At 44.3% G+C, this 21,152-nt stretch overlaps 1 protein-coding gene and 1 pseudogene across 1 annotated transcript in view; both read left to right on the plus strand.

The window, feature by feature from the left end:
• Positions 1-7,165, plus strand: part of gdap2 (ganglioside induced differentiation associated protein 2) — a 127,446-nt gene extending 120,281 nt beyond the window's left edge. The window contains exon 15 of the mRNA XM_089003356.1: positions 5,998-7,165. The gene's annotated coding sequence lies outside the window, so the exon portion shown is untranslated. The remainder of the gene's footprint in view (positions 1-5,997) is intronic.
• Positions 1-21,152, plus strand: part of LOC148894518 (uncharacterized) — a 41,109-nt pseudogene that overhangs the window by 10,387 nt on the left and 9,570 nt on the right.

A 21,152-nucleotide genomic window follows, 5' to 3' on the forward strand; every position in this document is an offset into this window, starting at 1 on the left:
GGCAAGTAGTCTTTCCACTCGGCTTTCCTTTCTTCTTGGAGAGTGTGTAGCATCTGTAACAGTGTTCTATTCAAACATTCTACAGGGTTGCTCTGCGGATGGTATGGGGTGGTTCGGGAATGCGCAATGCCAGACAACTGTTGAAGCCGCTGGAATAGCCTGTTTTCAAACTCCCGACCTTGATCATGATGTAGTCTCTCTGGATAAGAGAACCGTGGAATAAAATCACTAAAGATTTCAACAGTAGCCAAAATGGAACTGTATAGTGCCACTTAGCAGTTTTTTTAAACGACGATACTAGTGCAGCGTGTTCTACCGGAAACAAATTCCTTGTGTGTTCTACATACTTGGCAATAAAGATGATTCTGATTCTGATTTTCTCAGCAGCAACCTTGCCTGACTTATTCTTAGTCCTTTACTTGGCTCAAGATGGAGATATTCAATCGAAATGAGCTCAAATGGGGCACTAGTAGTGATGTTGCCCATGGGTGCCTTTTCCGGAATGGTGGGTCGTTTCTGTTTAATGCAGGAACACTGGCGAATTACGTAGTTTCCGATTTCGCGCTGCATGAATGGCCAATAGAACCTCTGCCTTGCCAGGTTGATCACCTTGTCAGCTCCGATATGACCCATGTCATCATGCAGGTGTTTGAGCACAGTCGACTTCAGCTTACTCGGGAGAACGAGCTGTTTCCATTTCCCCGCCTGTCTGTATAAAATTCCCTTGTCCAGTTTAAGTCTATTCCATCCGTGTAAAAGTCTCCTTGCCTCTGGTCCCATTTGTCTTTTATCTTTGTCATTGGGGTTCCATCCCCTCCCCTTCAGTGTCATTACCTCAGAGATTGATGCATCCTCTTCCTGAGCAGCTCTGATATCATCTGGAGTGATAACGGGGACTGTCACCGGAAGAAAATCCTCACCATCAGAGGTGAGTTGCAACACAGCCATCCATGGCAGGCAGAAAACAGAGACAAAACTACCCGTGTGTTGCACCGTAATCTCCTGCTGTCTGTCAATGATTTACCAGTTGAACAGCCAAATAAACAGAAAAAACAGCGAGACAGACAGGCAAATAAACAGAAAAAACAGCTAGACAGACAGGCTTATAGCAGGGAAGCAGTTGGGCAGGAGTCTGGATATTCAGATGAAGAGGAGGGATGTTCATACAATCTCAGAATCAGAATCATCTTTATTGCCAAGTATGTAGAACACACAAGGAATTTGTTTCCGGTAGAACACGCTGCACTAGTATCGTCGTCAAAAAAACTGCTAAGTGGCACTATACAGTTCCATTTTGGCTACTGTTGAAAGAGTTCAAAGAGTTAATGGCTTGGGGGAAGAAGCTGTTTAAATGTCTGCTGGATTTGGTGCGCATGGATCGGTAGCGCCTGCCTGAGGGGAGTAGCTGGAAAAGGTGGTGGGCAGGGTGCGGAGTGTCCAGTAGGATTTTCCGCGCCCTAGTTTGGATTCTTGCAGTGTGCAAGTCCTCGAGAGTGGGTAGGGCGGTGCCAATGATTTTTTCCGCCGTCCTAACTGTCCGTTGAAGTCGGATTTTGTCCATTTTTGTGGCAGCCCCGAACCAAACGGTGATGGAAGAACACAGGATGGATTCGATGACAGCCGTGTAGAAATGTTGCAGCACCTCCTGTGGCAGGCCATGCTTCTTTAGCAGCCTCAGGAAGTACATTCTCTGTTGGGCCTTTTTCAGGATAGAGTTGGTGTTGACCTCCCACTTCATGTCCTGGGAGACTGTGATTCCCAGGAACTTGAAGGTCTCAACGGTTGACACAAGGCAGTTGGATAGTGTGAGGGGTAGCTGTGGTGATGGATGTTTCCTGAAGTCCACGATCATCTCAACTGTCTTGAGCGTGTTCAGCTCCAGGTTGTGACGGCTGCACCAGAGCTCCAGCTGCTCCACTTGTTGTCGGTACGCAGACTCGTCGCCGTCTTTGATGAGACCGATGAACGTGGTGTCGTCTGCGAACTTTATGAATTTGACAGCTGGGTGCGTTGAGGTGCAGTCGTTCGTGTAGAGAGAGAAGAGCAATGGAGAGAGGACGCATCCCTGCGGGGCTCCAGTGCTCGTGGTTCGTGTTGTGGATGATATATTTCCCAGTCTGACCTGTTGTGTCCGTCCTGTCAGGAAGCTGAGGGTCCGCTGGCAGATCGTGGGGGACACACCAAGCTGGAGAAGTTTGGGGATGAGGAGTTCTGGGATGATGGTATTGAACGCAGAGCTGTAGTCCACAAACAGGATCCTTGCGTAGGTTCCTGTGTTGTCAAGGTGGTCGAGGATGTGGTTCAGTCCGATGTTGACTGTATCCTCCACAGACCTTTTTGCCCGGTAGGCAAACTGAAGAGGATCTAGCAGAGGTCCGGTGATGTTCTTTAGGTGGTTCAGCACGAGGCGTTCAAAGGACTTCATGACCACAGACGTCAGAGCAACAGGTCTATAGTCGTTCAATCCCGAGGGTGCTGGTTTCTTTGGAACTGGGACGATAGTAGACTGTTTGAAGCAGGATGGGACTTCACACTGCTCCAGGGATTTATTGAAGATTTGTGTGAAGACCGGAGCCAGCTGGTCAGCGCAGACTCTCAGGCAGGAGGGGGACACTCTGTCAGGTCCTGCAGCTTTCTTGATCTTCTGCTGCTTGAAGAGCCATCTAACGTCCAGTTCGTGGATCTGTAGGGCAGAGGGCGGAGATACGGTAGTTTCTGGTAATGGTGGGCAGACCAGGGAAATGGGGGTGTCCTTTTCAAATCGGCAGAAGTATGTATTTAACTCATCAGCCATACCATTGTTGTACACTGCTTGGGGGGAAGGTAAACGATAATTTGTTATTGCTTTCAGGCCATTCCACACCAATGCAGAGTCGTTAGCGGAGAACTGTTTGTTAAGCCTCTCCGCATAACTTTTCTTTGCGATGTTAATTTCCTTCGTCAGCCTGTTTCGGGCGAGTTTGTAAACTGCTCGATCGCCGCTTTTAAATGTGGATTCTTTCTCTTTCCTAAGCTGCCTGAGTTTGGGAGTGAACCATGGCTTGTTGTTGTTGAATGAGCGGAAGGACTTTGTTGGTACACACATGTCCTCACAGAAACTGATGTATGATGTTACAGTGTCTGTGTATTCATCCAATGTGCCCGTTGAAGTTTCAAAGACGCTCCAATCAGTGCAGTCTAAGCATTCTTGTAGCGATAACTTTGCTTCATGTGTCCATGTTTTAACTGTCTTGACTACCGGTTTTACACATTTGAGTTTCTGTTTGTATGTGGGAATTAAGTGGATTAGATAGTGGTCAGAAAGACCCAATGCTGCATGCGCAACAAACCAGTATGCGCCTTTGAGTGCTGTGTAACAATGATCTAGGATGTTTTCTCCTCTGGTGAAACAGTCAATATGCTGCTTATATTTGGGAAGTTCATGGTTTAAACGTGTTTGATTAAAATCGCCCAAAATGATCAGGGGTGATTCTGGATATTTTAGTTCGAGATGGTTTACATGGTCCGCTAGCGTTTGTATACACGCGTTAGCATTAGCTTGTGGCGCGATTTACACGGCAAGGAGAATAAAGGAAGCGAACTCACGTGGCGAGTAGAATGGCTTGCAGTTGAGAGATAGCGATTCCAAACCAGGGCTGCAGTGTGCGTCGAGCATCGTGACATCGGTGCACCATTCTTCGTTGATGTAGAAGCATAGTCCACCGCCTTTGGATTTCCCCGATTGCTCTGTGTTACGGTCGGCCCGAAGGAGACGGAATCCGGGTAGGTGTAGCGCGGAATCCGGGTAGCGGTCACTGAGCCAAGTCTCAGTGAAGCACAGCGCAGCAGAGCGGGCAAACGTTTTATTGGTCTTTGTGAGAAGCAGAAGTTCGTCCATCTTGTTTGGTAGTGAGCGTAGCGAGGTGGATCGGCGTTCGAAATCCACGCTGCCGTAGCTTGACGAGTACGCCGGCTCGCTTCCCCCTCCTACGCCGGCGTCTCAAAGCTCCGTACAGAGCTGCTACGCCGCTCGCGAGCAGCCCCGAAAAACCTTGTAGATTTTGGTGTGTCGGTGAAAATAGTCCAAGAGTGGATTCCCCAATGCTCAGTAACTCTTCTCTCGTGTAACTGAGTCACGTAGGATCGCAAAAAAACAAATGAAAATGACAAAACCAGGAACAATACGAGGGAGCGTGTGACCGAGGCTGCCATCCGCGGCGCCATCTTGGATCATCTCCAACGGTTACCTGTGTATACAAGGAAGACAGGCAGTCATCAGGCGTCTCAACCTGAGCCGCACAATTTCAGAGCTGTTGCATCAGAATTCCACCCCCAGGCACAAACTACGGAACCAGAGGATGGGCAGCAGCTAGAGGAAGCGTTTCCATTCGTCGTACCAGCATTACCAAAACCAACACCAGCTGACAGCCTGCCTGCTGAGGGAAGCCCGGAACAACTTGTAATGGATGATAATGAGGGTGATGCAGGAGCGCCGGCGGAGTTGGTGGAATCGGACACCGCGTCACAAAGTGGAATGGAATCGCTGCCACGAAGGTCTACTCGTACTCTAAGACCCAGAGAGATATTCACATATGAACACTTGGGTCATCCATCATACCAGGCCTGGAGACCTGGGGCAAATGTGTTGTATACTTGCATGCCTTACCCCACGACTCATTATCTAGTGCGACCTGAATCCTATTGCTACCCTACCCCGACGGTATGGACTTGAATGTAGTTGCATTTGAATGTGATTGACACCACCCTACGGAGACCAGACAGATGACTGTGCTTCTACTGGTACTTGACTACTTGTCCCCCGACATCTTGACTATACCGACATCTTTTAAAACAGGGGAGAGTGTAGGGGGTTAGAAACGACCTTCGTTACTGTATGTTAGTCGATTAGACTACCAAGTCAGGAGAGGGCGCTACGCGCCTGTGAATGAAGCAGAGGAAGACAACGTAGGCTCAGCTCACGCATGCGCAGGCAGTCATAAATGCCGCTGTGTGAAGCTGATTAACACATTTGTCTCGTGTCGTCTTTTCCCCGTCGTTCACAGGTATTCAAAATAATAACACAAATCTGTGTTAGATGGAGGACATTGATTCGCTGTAGTGACCCCTGAAGGGAAAAGCCGAAAGGAAAAGAAGAAGAGAAAAGAAGGAATAACTTTCGTATTGTTTTAGGGAGGGACAGCAATAATCGATTAAAAGTGAATTTATTTACCTGAAATTCAAACAAAAGATTAGATTATATACCTTAATTAAACTACAAAAAAAAATTGCCGACTAATTCAACGAATTGCCAAAAAAAAGTAATAAAAATTCAAATTCATCAGCAACATTAACTCAGGCACATACTATTTACAATACACTACAATACATATTGATTGACATAGTGCTTTAACAAAAGCTGAAGTTGTAAAGTGCTTAACATGGACAATACTGTTTAAAACACTAACCTACAAAGCAAAATTAAGTGAAACAAATGCTTTCTTTTTTTTTATTTTGTTCTTCCAAAAATAACATGTTCCCATTGGTCACCCAAGGATTGTACAGAGAAGGAATGCTCTTCGTATACCTTCATTTTTACTCCGTTTTTTACAAGAAATTCCGATGAACCACAATGAAATTGTAATCTGTCTGTGTCTAACTCACAGATTGTTTTTATTTATTTATTTATTTAATTAATTATTTGTTTGTTTGAATGCTTGTTTGTTCATATTTTATTCTTTTTTTTTAATCTCTGACCACTGTGACATTTCATGAAGGGTTTGTGTCGTTCCTTAAAAAGCGGCTTGTGGTTAGAATCAACATTGACAGTTTTACATAGAAAATATCATCCCGCCACCAGTCCCAAATAGGAATCTTTTGAAGTCGTGGTTCTTTCAAATTCAGCAGATTTTTCCTTGCGCTCGGCCTGTGGGACAAATAAAGGTTTTGTGATTCTGAGGAGTCAGAGGAGGAGGTTTTTTGTTTTTTTTTGTAATCCCATTCCTGTTCTCTCCATTCCAGGTGACCGGACGTTCCCAGTCTTCCAGCCTGTGACGGCTGACCAATCACAGTATCAATTAGTTTTGGAAGCCATTATACAAACATCTCTTGCCCGACTGCAGCCCCAATCCACCTCAGTGACTGATCTACAATGTGTAAAGACATACTAATCAATTATGTCGTCCCACCTGTCGGTGTTTGTCTGGCGTCCGCATTCTGGAAACATACCAGGACTTGGAAGTTGCCATTGGTGCCACTGTGGTGGTGGTAATCATGCTTGAAGAAGACATCAGCGCTCTGGTGCTACGAGACATTGAGAATGCGTCATGCCAAGACCATCATTCTGCGAGCTCTGAACAGCCAATGTTAAGTATCGTCCAAAAGATAGCGGGGGATTTTTCCCATCATTAAATCTACTATCAAAAGCTTTACTGACTTCTGTTGCAATCAATGCAGTGTTCACTCAGATTTATTTTGTAGCATGTTAATGATCATTTCCATTCCAATCATGAAAAAAAAATGTCACCAAGCGTTCACTCTAATCGGACATTCATTTATTAATTTTGTGTCAATGCGTCTGACTGCTCCGACATATTAATGGCATATATGTTCTTTAATTGGGGTTCACAAGTCGATTTTTTTGTCATCGCTTATCAAGTGGATTCTAGTGGTTTCTAGGTTTCCTGGTTGTCCTCTGAACCACTTCGGGTTTGTTATTATTCCAGCAACACAACGGCGTTTTACTTTGGACTTCATGCTTGATAGGAAAGTGTCTTTAGTTTTCCATTGACAGTGACACTTTGAGTGAACTTGTTCGGGTGTTTTACACACACATACACACACACACACACACACACACACACACACGCACACGCACACGCACACACACACACACACACACACACACACACACCGGTACTTTTCTTTTTCTTCGAATCTTCAATGGAAAAGTCGTGTTTGTTGAATGGAAAATCAAAAACTGTGAAGTAATTCAATACATTCCGCTGATTTGAGGTCTGTGTGACATCAAAGTCACCATCACAGATGGAAGTGGTCACATGACCACACTGCTTTCAGCTCCACACTTCAGACTGAACTTAGTTTGTGTTGTTTCACTGGACGTTTACCAAAGCAAACCTGATGAGATTTTCCTCACCAGTGCGACAGTGTGAATAAAATCTTTTGGAGACATTGGCCATTTATTTCCCAACACCCCTGACACACACACACACAAACACCTTCTTGCAAAGGTATCTTTTAATATATTTCCTTTGGTTTTACTTCAACTGTTCATTGTCATTTTTTATACTCTGATTAAAATGATCTGCAATTTGTATTTTGGTTCCTGTCTCAACCGGCTGACATTTCAAAAGACTAAAATGTGGAAAATATGGGCTTTTATTATTCGTGAATTCCAGTGAATTTCAATTTTTTTGAGCCACTGCACTTTTTTCTTCATTGAAAAAAATCCCTCAGGACACCACTACCTAAAAATGTGAAGGAAAAAAAAGATCAATTGTTATATTGTAACTATTACCGTTTTTTTTAACATTGAAAAATAATATTATTATCAGTGTCTGAAATAGCACCTGCCCGGGCGAGGGGCATCCAACTTTTCAGTCGGGCGTGCAACTTACAGAACGTCTCAGCACGGGTGGGCGACAACTGATTTAGAAATCTTCATTGGGTTTGCAAATGTCAGAATTTCGGTTCATTTGGCAATTTGCATACTCAGCACGGCAGCCAATCCGAAGCCTGCTTCGTGCTTCCATCTTTCCCAAGCGTTATAAGGTCGTGCATTTGCATATCATTTTCCAAAGTAGATGCACAGAACCTCAAGCCCCAGAAGAAAGATTCTAAAAAGCTAACAAAATTTATGATGCTACAAAACGTAAACGTACATTTTCCCGTGACTGTAAAGTGTACTTGAGAGTTTTGAAATGCACTTAGAAATTGAACGTACATTAAAAGCATCGTGGAAAGAGGAGTTCACGTGGGTTGTAACAGACGACGCAACGCGAACATTGTATTGTGCAAAATGACGAACAGTGTATAGACAAACGACCAACTGGAGCAAAATCATCAGCAAGGGATATTTACGATAAATTAAGCAAGGGAGCATTTGTGTTAGGTACATCTTTAATAAAAACAATCCTTAATACTTGGTGCAACAATTGTTTTTTTGCGATTAGTCATCTTATTGTGTTTCAAGTTGTGAAAATGGAGCAGGCAACTGCAGAGTTGTCTGCCCTGGTGTTCGGTAACGTTATGTCATGAGTTTCAGACACTGTATTAATACACATTGAATAGAAATCAAACCAACTCAATTCAATCATTTGCTCATTCATTTTACAGTGGCTTGAAAAAGTATTCATACCCCTGAACCTTTCCACCTTTTGTCACATTCTGACCACAAATAGAAATATAATAATAATACATTTCATTTCTAAGCGCCTTTCAAAACTCTCAAGGTCACATTACAGTCACAGGATCGGGTTTTCTGCGGGTGAGAAGTGGCAGCCACATGTGCCAGCGTTCACTCAACCCAGAAGTGAAATAGATAGAAAGCTAGCCAGCTAGCTAACAGATAGCTGATTGATGGGCATCTAGACAGTTAGCTAACTAGGTACATAGTATATTGTTGCATTGACTGAAGCGTGTAAATGGGCAGAAGGAAAGACAGTGACGATTTTTACAGACAGCCAATATGCGCTTTCCACACTTCACTACTTTGCAGCCCAGTGGAACCGCAGGGGAATGACTACATCAACCAGGAAGACGGTTGAACATGCAGATTTATTGAGAGGCTTGTTGAAAGCTATCCTCCTGCCAAAAATTGTGGCTGTATGCAAATGTGTAGTGCACACAAGGGCTAAAGGCAGGATTACCTCGGGTAACACTCGAGCAGATGCAGACGCCAAAAAGGCTGCTCTGACCGCTTTTAATCTAGTGAGTCAAGCGAGGGCGGCCTGGTAGTCGAGTGAATAGCACACCGGCTTCACAGTGCAGAGGTCGCCGGTTCGCGTCCCGGTCCGGCCTCCCTGTGTGGACGTGTTGGATTCTAATTGTATCTCTTCTGGTTCGGAGTTTTATGATGAAATATCAGCAGGGACCATAGATGGTGAACAGAAAAGACTACTTTATTCTCGTAAACAATAGAAGAACATCTCTCGTCGGAGCGGGAAGCCAAGAGTGCAAAGCCCGCCCCTTTTACCTAGTTTTATCCACACAGCAGCGATGAGATTGTCTTATCAGCAACGGGAAGGGGGGTTGGGAGAACATTAGACTGGAAATGAATACTTGTTGCATCTTACTGTTCTACTAATAAGCTACATACATCCATATAGACTAAACTAAACATAAAATAACAGGATGTTTACAGATGTATATAAAAACACTATCATTCCCCCCTGTTGCACATTTAAACATCAGTACATACATTTCCAAAATGGTTTTCAAGTATGAACGTCATAACTAACGGCATAGGGAACCATTCTATACCATGGAGAAGGCGAAAAACCTCTGTCATAACTTTACTGCTGTGATATGCAACCTCTCCATTTGCGAGAGTCTTAAAGGTAAATCCAATTCAATCAAACTATTGACGAGGAAAATTCCTCCTCGACCCTCCCTTTTTGCGGGAGCAACCACATTCTGGCCATGGTTTACAATTCCAAGCTACAACACAGGGTCCCCTTCACACATTTGTTGATACAAAACCTTTGCGTGATTCACCTGAAAATTAGTTATCATAGAATTTAGCGTTGCTCGTAAGCATGGAATGATACAACCAATGACTAAGAAAATAAGTACAATCACGATCGTGATAGGCACAAACAATCTAAGCAAAGTCGTATACCAAGGGCCCCCGAAAAGCATGGCAAAGCTCCACGGGTGATCAGGCCGTCGATCTTTGGCCATAGCATCTCTGAGATCCCTGATAACAGACAAAGCATTAGTCATGTTTATGGAATTCTCTTCTTTGGGTATGTACGTACAACAAGTGTCACCCACCATAGCACAGACGCCCCCTTGTGGGGCTGTCAAAAGGTCAAAAACAATTCTATTTTGCAGCACCATTTGTCTAATTGCTGCAATTTCGGTGTTTAAAGCTGGCATTTACAAACACTTGAAATCTGTAATCAATTGTTTCAATTCGTAGCATGTTTTAGCCACTCCAATTTGTGGAAAAAGAGCGAACCTTACCTTACTACCCGTGCTATGTTGTTTGAATTGTTCTGGAACATCAGTTCCCCAGATTCAATCATGGGGCTTAAACGATATTCTTCTTTTCACATGATGGTGCACTGGACGACTGGTAACGATGAAAGTATTGTCAGTTACAGTAACAGGTGCACACAAACCGTAGGCTCGCGGAGAAATAAAAGAATATACTTTCAACCGCATAACCACCAACGATGTGAAGATACGGGCAAATCAGTGACATTAGTGTTTAGCGGTAGCACATATAAACATCTATCCTCATCTATAAAACCTTAGTTTTGACCTGTAGCGTACATTGCAACGCATACTGGTAATCGCAACCCGCTCTTGGTCATAACCTGATTTTCAGTTTCCAAAATGGTATCTAAACTTGTAACAATCTCTCCTCTCGAAGCATTACAAAGAACCAGAAAATGTTGATCAGGTCTATGCAAAGATATTAACAAATATGCAGCTCTAGCCATTCGCTCTCCGAATACTTTCGAATGCACGTGTTGTGTCACAGAATGAGGCATATAAGAGCATACAAAACAATTACTTTTCCTGTTTTTTTTATATACAGTTATATCGTTATATCGATATCGGATATATCGATAGTCCCGGTTATATCGATACTATTTCTATGCACGCACGGAGAAAATTACATGCAAACAGGGTCGGGTATATCGATAGTCCCGGTTATATCGATATTTTTTCGGACTCCCTTGAATATCGATAAAACGAGACTTTACTGTATATATACAGTAAAGTCTCGTTATATCGATATCGGATATATCGATAGTCCTGGTTATATCGATACTATTTCTATGCACGCACTGAGAAAATTACATGCAAACAGGGTCGGATATATCGATAGTCCCGGTTATATCGATATTTTTTCGGACTCCCTTGAATATCGATATAACGAGACTTTACTGTGTATATATATATATATATATATATATATATATATATATATATATATATATATATATATATATATATATATATATATATTGTCAGGTGCTTCCACCCAGGCTCACAGTCTGATGTGTGGTTTATGGTGGAAAGGCGATGTCACGACTGGTGATGCCACAGATGACATCATGCATATAGTTACGGAAAAACCAATGTGATGTTCACGAAACTCAGGACAGAGTCTCAAGTCCATGCATCCTGCAACGTTGTGGGTTACGATAGCAAGTTGGATATCTGTCATCGTGCCAGTTCCCAACCAGTTCCCCCGAGCTATCTTGAGGACAATTCATGCTGCTTCTTGGGCACAGCTGTCTCAAACCCATTTTGTGTTGGGCTTGGAATGGACCACAACAGAATCGCAACCAGTGGTCTAAGCCTTCCCCAACTGGACACGAGCGTACCAAGAATCATGAGGATAATCACTTCCATTTTGTCGTGCTTTGTTCACGCGGACGCTAAGGGGAAATGAAACTATTCCTGCAGCCTGTAGTGGCAAGCAGGCTACAGGATGTGCCATGTTTGGGCACTTATCTGACGTCGTTGGATATAATAGTGGAACTTCGCAGGCTGAAGGAGTGGGGGGCTTCACGTGTGTCATCTCGATTGCCCCCACGAGTCCGTACAGCAAGATGATGTGGAACAAACCCATGGCTAGTGAGTAGTTTGGCTCCGTCCGTCTTGCACCTGCTCAGGATCCGGTTGGTGAACGATCTTGCAATGGCTTTGATGCACCCAGGTGGATCTTTCGGCGATCTTGATGGCAGTTGGCATTGTGATCAGCACGGTGAATGGCCCCTCCGACTTTGGTGCAGACCAGGGCTTCCACTTGATTGCTTTGATCAGCACTGCGTCTCCGGGGCGCAGCCTCTGTTCCTGTGGAGGGAACAAAGAGGACTGCGGCAGTATACATGCTGACTGGACCTCTTTTGTTGTAAACATTTCACACAACCATTTTGCCAACAAAGCACCTGGATCTGATTCATTCTCTTGCCAGGGCACACCTTCCTAATGGGAGGATGAAAGGTCTGCCATGCAAGATCTCAAAGGCGTTAAGCCGTTCTGAGTGGGTGTTATTCTCATATATAATTTAACCAAAAACAGACATTCTGGCAATCTTGTATTGGTATATTTTTTCAATTAAATGTAAATCCGAACTAATGACGTGAATTTTTGTGCAACAGAATGGAGAAAAAAAACATTGCTCAAATTAATTACTGTAAACCATTTTTGTCGGGTTTTAAACAGTTCAATAAATGTGTGTGGGTCTGGCACATACGGAGCACGTGATTGTATGGATTTATTCATCTGTCGCAAATCATGCACCATTCTCCAAACCCCAGATTCAACTCTTTTAACAGGAAATATCGGTGTATTACACTCACAAGTTGGGTCTTCAATCAAAATACCAGCGTTCACCATATCCCGTATTACAGGAGTGATGCCAATAATAGCATCCTGTTTTAATGGATATTGTTTCAGTCTGGGTCGATAAGTTGTTTTAGGTAATACTTCAACTGGTTTTGCGGTTTTAAGTAAGCCCACATCTGTTTTTCCCAATGACCAAAGGGTGGCAGGGGCTTCTGGAAAGTCCTCAGCCACTAGAGTGGCCATTAGTCATGATTCTAATGAATCAACCTTTACTGGGTCTCCCATAGCGTCAACTACGAAGGACTCCAGAAGGTTAACTTTTCTGGGTTTGTACCCTTGTTCTGTTGGTATTAAAGCTATTTGTAGTTGCTGTAAAAGGTCTCTCCCCAACAAATTTATAGGACAATCTCCACTCAAGACCATAGTGACCTTGTATGGAGTTAGTCCCTCATCTCAGATTTTTATTGACTTAGAAATAGGTAACAATGTCACTTTCCCATCTGCTGATACCACAGAACGAAACATAATATATTTCAATGGCTGAAATTGCAAAGCACCAGAAAATTCACCGCTGCATCCATTTCTTACAATAAATGTCACATAGTGGAAACTTATTCGCCATGAATTCAGTATCCCGGTGGATTGGAGTTTTTTTAGAAAAGATTGCACCCATTGTCTCAATTCAACACAGTTCACCAACAATTTCTCCTGTTACCCCTTGTCCCATCAAAGCACCCGCTGTTAACTCGAACACAAAGAATACTCCCGCTGTGTCAACGTCTCCAACCAAGAGACACGCTCACATACACACACAATGAATGCACATACACACACGCACTCACACGCACACACAAACGGCTCAAATGGCTCCACACCCGACCCCCTTTGTTCAAGAACTTTCTCTTAGACAAAGAAACTTTTCAAGTTCACCACTCAGCAAAAATCATCCAAAATGAATGTATAAATATCACGGAGAATCTACGATCAATTGCAGCTGCAATTAAACAAAACAAGAACACATAATCCCCTGGGTCAAAATTAATAAAATTTTCAATTTTTCTTTCCCAGTCCTCGCGCAAAAATAAATTCCAGGAGTTCACCCCTCATGAATAATCTCTCCCTGGAATATTCCGGTCTTACTTTTCTTGAGCCGGCGCGCGGCATCAAACTCAGAGACCGGAAATGGCGTCTCTAGTCACGCGCAAAAACTTTTTACGCATCGGTTCAGATTAGAATTATCCACCCTGACCAATTGTAATCTGATTACAAACCGGAGATGCGCAGATTAACCGTGAACAGAATAACTTTTGGCCGTAAGAATTCCACAATACATCCAAATAAAATGGCTGCGTGCTGGCGTCACCCACCTGGTAAACTCGTGAACTCGTCCGTGTGGTCAAGACAGGATGAAGAGGAGAGCCCACCATGCCGAAGGGCAGAATCCTTCGGCTCTCGTGGTCAGTCAAAAGCAGGCCACGCCGAAGGAAGGGATCCTTCATCTCTCGTGGACAATCCACAAGCAGGCACCGCCAAAGGAAGGAGTCCTTCGTTTCTCGTGAACAGACACACGCAGGCAGGCACCCTCCGCTTGCTCCGGTCCTGAGACCCTTGGCACGGGTTTCTCGGCACCAATTTATGTTGGATTCTAATTCTTGTATCTCTTCTGGTTCGGAGTTCAAAGGAGTTTTATGATGAAATACCAGCGGGGACCATAGATGGTGAACAGAAAAGACTACTTTATTCTCGTAAACAATAGAAGAACATCTCTAGTCGGAGCGGGAAGCCAAGAGTGCAAAGCCTGCCCCTTTTACCTAGTTTTATCCACACAGCAGCGATGAGATTGTCCTATCAGCAACGGGAAGGGGGGTTGGGATAACATTAGACTGGAAATGAATACTTGTTGCATCTTTCTGATGCAACAACTTATCTACTAAGCTACATACATCCATATAGACTAAACTAAACATGAAATAACATAGTATGTTTACAGATGTGTATAAAAAAACTCTATCACCATGTTTACCGAGAAACATGTTTCCTATGGTGGCTCGGTTGAGCCATGGTAGGTCACATGTATCAATATAAGGGACGGTGTTTATAGCAGGAAAGGTATTTCATTTAAGCAGAGGTTTCAACTCATATGCAATATTATTTTTGTCGCAGTTGTTTAATATGCTGTAAACACAATCTACAGGGTAATATATGACCAAAAAGAGTAAAATTTCCACAGGTGTCACACCCCTTTGAAGTGGTCCACATGTATTTTATTGAACTAAGTGGTTCCTATAAATACTGTTTAGTGCTAATTGATTCATTTACTAAATGGGTGGAAATTGTGCCTTCAAAGAAATCAGAATCAGAATCATCTTTATTGCCAAGTATGTAGAACACACAAGGAATGTGTTTCCGGTAGAACACGCTGCACTAGTATCGTCGTCAAAAAAACTGCTAAGTGGCACTATACAGTTCTATCTTGGCTACTGTTGAAAGAGTTCAAAGAGTTATTGGCTTGGGGGAAGAAGCTGTTTAAATGTCTGCTGGATTTGGTGCGCATGGATCGGTAGCGTCTGCCTGAGGGGAGTAGCTGGAAAAGGTGGTGGGCAGGGTGCTGAGGGTCCAGTAGGGTTTCCGCGCCCTAGTTTGGATTCTTGCAGTGTGCAAGTCCTCGAGAGTGGGTAGGGCGGTGCCAATGATTTTTTACGCCGTCCTAACTGTCCGTTGAAGTCGGATTTTGTCCATTTTTGGGGCGGCCCCGAACCAAACGGTGATGGAAGAACACAGGATGGATTCGATGACAGCCGTGTAGAAATGTTGCAGCACCTCCTGTGGCAGGCCATGCTTCTTTAGCAGCCTCAGGAAGTACATTCTCTGTTGGGCCTTTTTCAGGATAGAGTTGGTGTTGACCTCCCACTTCATGTCCTGGGAGACTGTGATTCCCAGGAACTTGAAGGTCTCAACGGTTGACACAGGGCAGTTGGATAGTGTGAGGGGTAGCTGTGGTGATGGATGTTTCCTGAAGTCCATGATCATCTCAACTGTCTTGAGCGTGTTCAGCTCCAGGTTGTGACGGCTGCACCAGAGCTCCAGCTGCTCCACTTGTTGTCGGTACGCAGACTCGTCGCCGTCTTTGATGAGAACGATGACCGTGGTGTCGTCTGCGAACTTTATGAATTTGACAGCTGGGTGCATTGAGATGCAGTCGTTCGTGTAGAGAGAGAAGAGCAATGGAGAGAGGACGCATCCCTGCGGGGCTCCAGTGCTCGTGGTTCGTGTTGTGGATGATATATTTCCCAGTCTGACCTGCTGTGTCCGTCCTGTCAGGAAGCTGAGGGTCCACTGGCAGATCGTGGGGGACACACCAAGCTGGAGAAGCTTGGGGATGAGGAGTTCTGGGATGATGGTATTGAACGCAGAGCTGTAGTCCACAAACAGAATCCTTGCGTAGGTTCCTGTGTTGTCAAGGTGGTCGAGGATGTGGTGCAGTCCGATGTTGACTGCATCCTCCACAGACCTTTTTGCCCGGTAGGCAAACTGAAGAGGATCTAGCAGAGGTCCGGTGATGTTCTTTAGGTGGTTCAGCACGAGGCGTTCAAAGGACTTCATGACCACAGACGTCAGAGCAACAGGTCTATAGTCGTTCAATCCCGAGGGTGCTGGTTTCTTTGGAACTGGGACGATAGTAGACTGTTTGAAGCAGGATGGGACTTCACACTGCTCCATGGATCTGTTGAAGATTTGTGTGAAGACCGGAGCCAGCTGGTCAGCGCAGACTCTCAGGCAGGAGGGGGACACTCTGTCAGGTCCTGCAGCTTTCTTGATCTTCTGCTCTCGAAGAGCCGTCTAAGGTCCAGTTCGTGGATCTGTAGGGCAGAGGGCGGAGATACGGTAGTTTCTGGTAATGGTGGGCAGACTAGGGAAATGGGGGTGTCCTTTTCAAATCGGCAAAAGTATGTATTTAACTCAACAGCTATACCATTGTTGTACACTGCTTGGGGGGAAGGTAAACGATAATTTGTTATTGCTTTCAGGCCATTCCACACCGATGCAGAGTCGTTAGCGGAGAACTGTTTGTTAAGCCTCTCCGCATAACTTTTCTTTGCGATGTTAATTTCCTTCGTCAGCCTGTTTCGGGCGAGTTTGTAAACTGCTCGATTGCCGCTTTTAAATGCGGACTCTTTCTCTTTCCTAAGGTCCCTGAGTTTGGGAGTGAACCATGGCGTTTCGTTGTTTGGCCTCCTGTCGGGATGTGCTTGTCTCTAAGCATACGGCAATTACAGTAAAGTCTCGTTATATCGATATTCAAGGGAGTCCGAAAAAATATCGATATAACCGGGACTATCGATATATCCGATCCTGCGCCGAACTGCATTAAACAAAAGCCGCCAAAAGAGGGCAGCCAAGCGCCATATAAGAAACGGACAGCCAAGCGCCATATAAGAAACGGAGCTGGCCATTAGCTCCTTTTTTGGGTGAGAGATGTTCCCCCAATGTTGCCTCAAAATGGCACATATAATTCTTTAATGATTGTAAACATGTATGCTTTAATCTTCAGAACTACAGTGTATTTGAAACATATTCATAACTGGATGTGTAACAAGAAAGCATATTATCCGAATCTGAAGCCATTGTTTGGATTCACAAGCAATGCAAGACGTCTTGGCGTGAAGTCATTTTTATTTGCATTTGAATAAAAAGTGACATCGGCTGTCCTTTAATACACAGTATGTAATGTTAATAATTTTCAAAATCATCGCGCTTCAGCAGACAAAACAAGAAACATTGTTGCAAAAAACGATTGCATTCATATACAGTACAGTGGGCATGTACATAACACAACAGGTAAACTGCAACGCTTACATCTTACTGTATTATGTATACAATTTAAAAAAGTCATCAATCTTCTTCTGCTTCCCATTTTTACCTTTTAACACAAACACTTCAATCTCGTCTGCTACACACGAGCTAGCGTCTGAAAATGAAAATGGCTCTGCTACACGGGTGCTGGGCACGTAACCAAGTCACCTGACCAAGTCGCCCAATGGCGCGACTGATGGCGTGACACGTAACCAAGACACGTGACCAAGTTGACCAATGGCGCGACCGATGGCGTGTCACGTGACAAAGTCACACGGCCAAGTCGACCAATAGCGCGACCGATGGCGGCTCATGTGACCAAGTCGACCAATGGCGCGACCGATGGCGGCTCACGTAACAAGACACGTGACCAAGTTGACCAATGGCGCGACGGATATATCGATATAAACAACAAAAATGGCCGGCGGGGGATGAAAAGGAGCACCGTAATAACCGGATTATCGTAATAACCGGGTATCGTACTAAACGGTACTAATTATACATAAAAAGACTAGAAATGTGCAAGGGAAATGAAAATAGTATCGTAATAAGCGGTACTATCGATATAACCGATATCGATATAACGAGACTTTACTGTACCTAGCTGCTGCTGCTCCCTCCCGATATGGAACAGTACTACATGATTGCAACATCTAATATTTGATAATTTCCCGCGGCACACAGGGTTTAAAAAATACTTGTGTATTAATAATAAATCCACCAATAATTAATAATAAATAAAATAATAAATAAGTCCAAGATGGCGGATGGTAGGAACCCGTCTGCATGAGCTCTCATGAGCCTTGCTTTGGTGTTTTTGTCTTATTTTTGTTTTCTTTTGTCACTGTGTTATGCGTCGTGTGGAACGGATACGGATTATTTTTCAGCATTTTTAGCCACAACATTCGTCACACACTGAGCGGTTGTGCCTTTTCAGCAGCATGAATATGCCAGTACTCTTTTTGAATGGGAGGAATGTCACCGACATTTGACTGTCATCGTGAGACAGCTCTGGGGCGATTGTGATTTTTTTGCGCCTGCAGCATCTTCACGGCCTCGCTTTGTTCGAAAGGTCGGTGCTATTGGACAGTGTGCAGCTGAATGGGTGCATGGCTTGAGGAGCCTCTGATGAGAAGAAAGGAGTGTCAGCGCAGATGCATATGTGGAACTGTCGCGGCTTGGAATTCAAGCCAATTTAGGTGGGACAGGAGATGTGAGACAATGTCTTTTGGTCAATGAATGCTCAAGATTCGTGTTTGATTTCAACATTTAGCTTGTAGTAGACGTGCACCTTCCACCATGACGTCCGTGATCCACTGGTGAAAAGGATACTTCGATCCTTTCCTCTTTCATCTAGAACTGCCTCATGTAACACAGAGGGTACAGAAAGTGCTTAAGAATGTATGACTGTGTTTTTGTGTGTTGTCATATTATTTATTATTTATTTTTTTGTTGTTCTTTTGACTTTAAGATGCCGCCGCAAGAGTGGCTGCTTCACAGCAGCTCCTGTACTATGTTTTTTACTTATTTCTTTCTTCATCTCCTTTCATAACTTTGCTGCTGTGAAATGTACATTTCTCCCCTTCGAGACTAATAAACAATCCAAATCCAATCCTATTGTTTGATTCTCCCAAGATGGAGTCTTGAGCCAGTGTAAAGAGAGCTTTAGCCCAATCTTTCGAGTTAAGACACATTTCTTTTAATGAAAATTATCCCGCAGCACACCAGTACCTGAAAATGTGCAGAAACGGTTATGTTAACTTATTCAAGCCATTCCCAAATTATTCTCAAATTTATTCAGGAATTGAAAACTGTGACATGGAGTGCCATTCCCGAATTTGTTCAGATTTTTTTTTTTTCTTGCAGGGAATGGAACGGGATTACCATCAGCATTACTTATCGCTGTGGCACTGTTATTGTTGTGGAGCAAAGAGTGTAGTGTAGTGGAACGTAACGTGTAGTGGAAGAAAGTGAGAAAGGCAGCAGGTCCGGACAACATCAGTTCCTGACTCCTCAGGACCTGCTCCGACCAGCTGTGTGTCATTGTCCAGCACATGTTCAACCTCAGCATGAGGCTGGGCAGAGTTTCACAGCTGTGGAAAATGTCATGCCTGGTCCCAGTGCCTAAAATCGCCCACCCAAAGGAGCTCAACAGCTACAAACCCGTGGCGCTGACGTCTCACCTGATGAAGACGCTAGAGATACTCGTCCTCACCCACGTGCGACCGCTGGCAAGTTCATCACTGAACCCACTACAGTTTGCCTACCAGCCCAGCATCGGTGTGGAGGATGCCATCATCTACCTTCTCCACTCGGCGATGCTGCACCTGGAGACTGCTGGGAGCACAGTAGGGATCATGTTCTTCTTTTTTTCCAATGCCCTCGACACCATCAAGCCCAATCTACTGGGGTACAATTTGCGGCATGTGGACCACCGCCCTGTCGTGCAGACGTATTAGAGACCATGAGGAGGACGTGGTAGGGAACATGAGGGGGGATGTGTGGGTGTGGTTTGTGTATAAACGAACAGGTATGTGCTTTATGCAAAACATTGCTGTTTTAACAACCCTAAAAATGGCAGAGACATGGTTATGAAGCTACGCCGAGGAACATGGGAATCGAGCCGCTGTGACATAATACGTGGACATAAGGCAAGTTGGCCGGAGTTGGAGGAAAGATTCGAGCAATGGATCGGCGAGCTAAGAGCGAGCGGAAGGAGCGTTTAGACTGTCACAATCCCACTCAGAGCAGTAACGCTAGCGGAAGAAATGAAAATTGAACGTTTCCAAGGAGGTCCGTCTTGGTGCTGGCGTTTTATGAAACTGTGCCATTTTTCCATCCGGACCAGGACTACGGTAGCGCAGCAACGGCCGGCGAATTTTTCTGAAAAGCTGGCGAAAAGGCTTTGTTTCCTGTTGTGCTTGGCTGCTATGCTAATGGAGAGAAACTCCCGCCGATTGTGATTTTTTAAAAGAAAGACTTTGCCTAAAGAGACATTTCCAGAAGGCGTCATTATTAAGGCAAACGAAAAGGGCTGGATGTTACGCCACAGTTTGCCAATGGATTGTGGATGCTTGGGCTAACGTGTCTGCTGGCACGGTGGTTCGAGCTCTCGGAAAAGTCGGTACCGGTAATGTGCTCTTTTTTACCATGTCGACGCCTATTGAGTGATGATTCCAAAATGTTATTACTTTGTAATTAATAAATAAAGCACTACCAAACTCAGTTTTGCTCCCGATCTGGTTTTTTTTAAATACACACACTTGTATGCCTGTGTGTTGTTGTGAGGCGGACGTACGTATGGCAGTAGAGGATATGTATCGGTATATAAAACTTGCGCCCTATCAGCCGGTGCGCTCAATGTGTAAGTTAAATACAGAAATGGCACACATAAATGAGACTGCGCCTTATCACACGGTGCACCCTTTGATCGTGAAAATACGGTACTCAGCCGTCCACCATGGGATTGTCTGCTGGTCAGGCAGTATCACTACCCGGAACAGAAAAAGACTGGAGCGCCTGGTCAAGAGGGCCAGAGGGCTGTGGACTGAAAATTTCCCCATTGTGGGACTGTTAAAGGCTTTCTGATTCTGATACTGAAAGAGTAATGTCAATGCCGTGATTAGCTGCATAGCACCATTTTATCGTGTCATATTCAGTGGTGGCGGGCATGCCATTCCCTGCTGTAGCACATCTGCTGCCAATCATTTAATTACTTCACTAGGTATTTAAGGACCGTTGTGAAAACACCAAACAGAACTTGATTTTGTGGT

The sequence above is a fragment of the Hippocampus bargibanti genome, linkage group LG08 (genome assembly GCF_051943395.1).
Source record: "Hippocampus bargibanti isolate YZ-2025 linkage group LG08, ASM5194339v1, whole genome shotgun sequence".
Classification (NCBI taxonomy): domain Eukaryota; kingdom Metazoa; phylum Chordata; class Actinopteri; order Syngnathiformes; family Syngnathidae; genus Hippocampus; species Hippocampus bargibanti.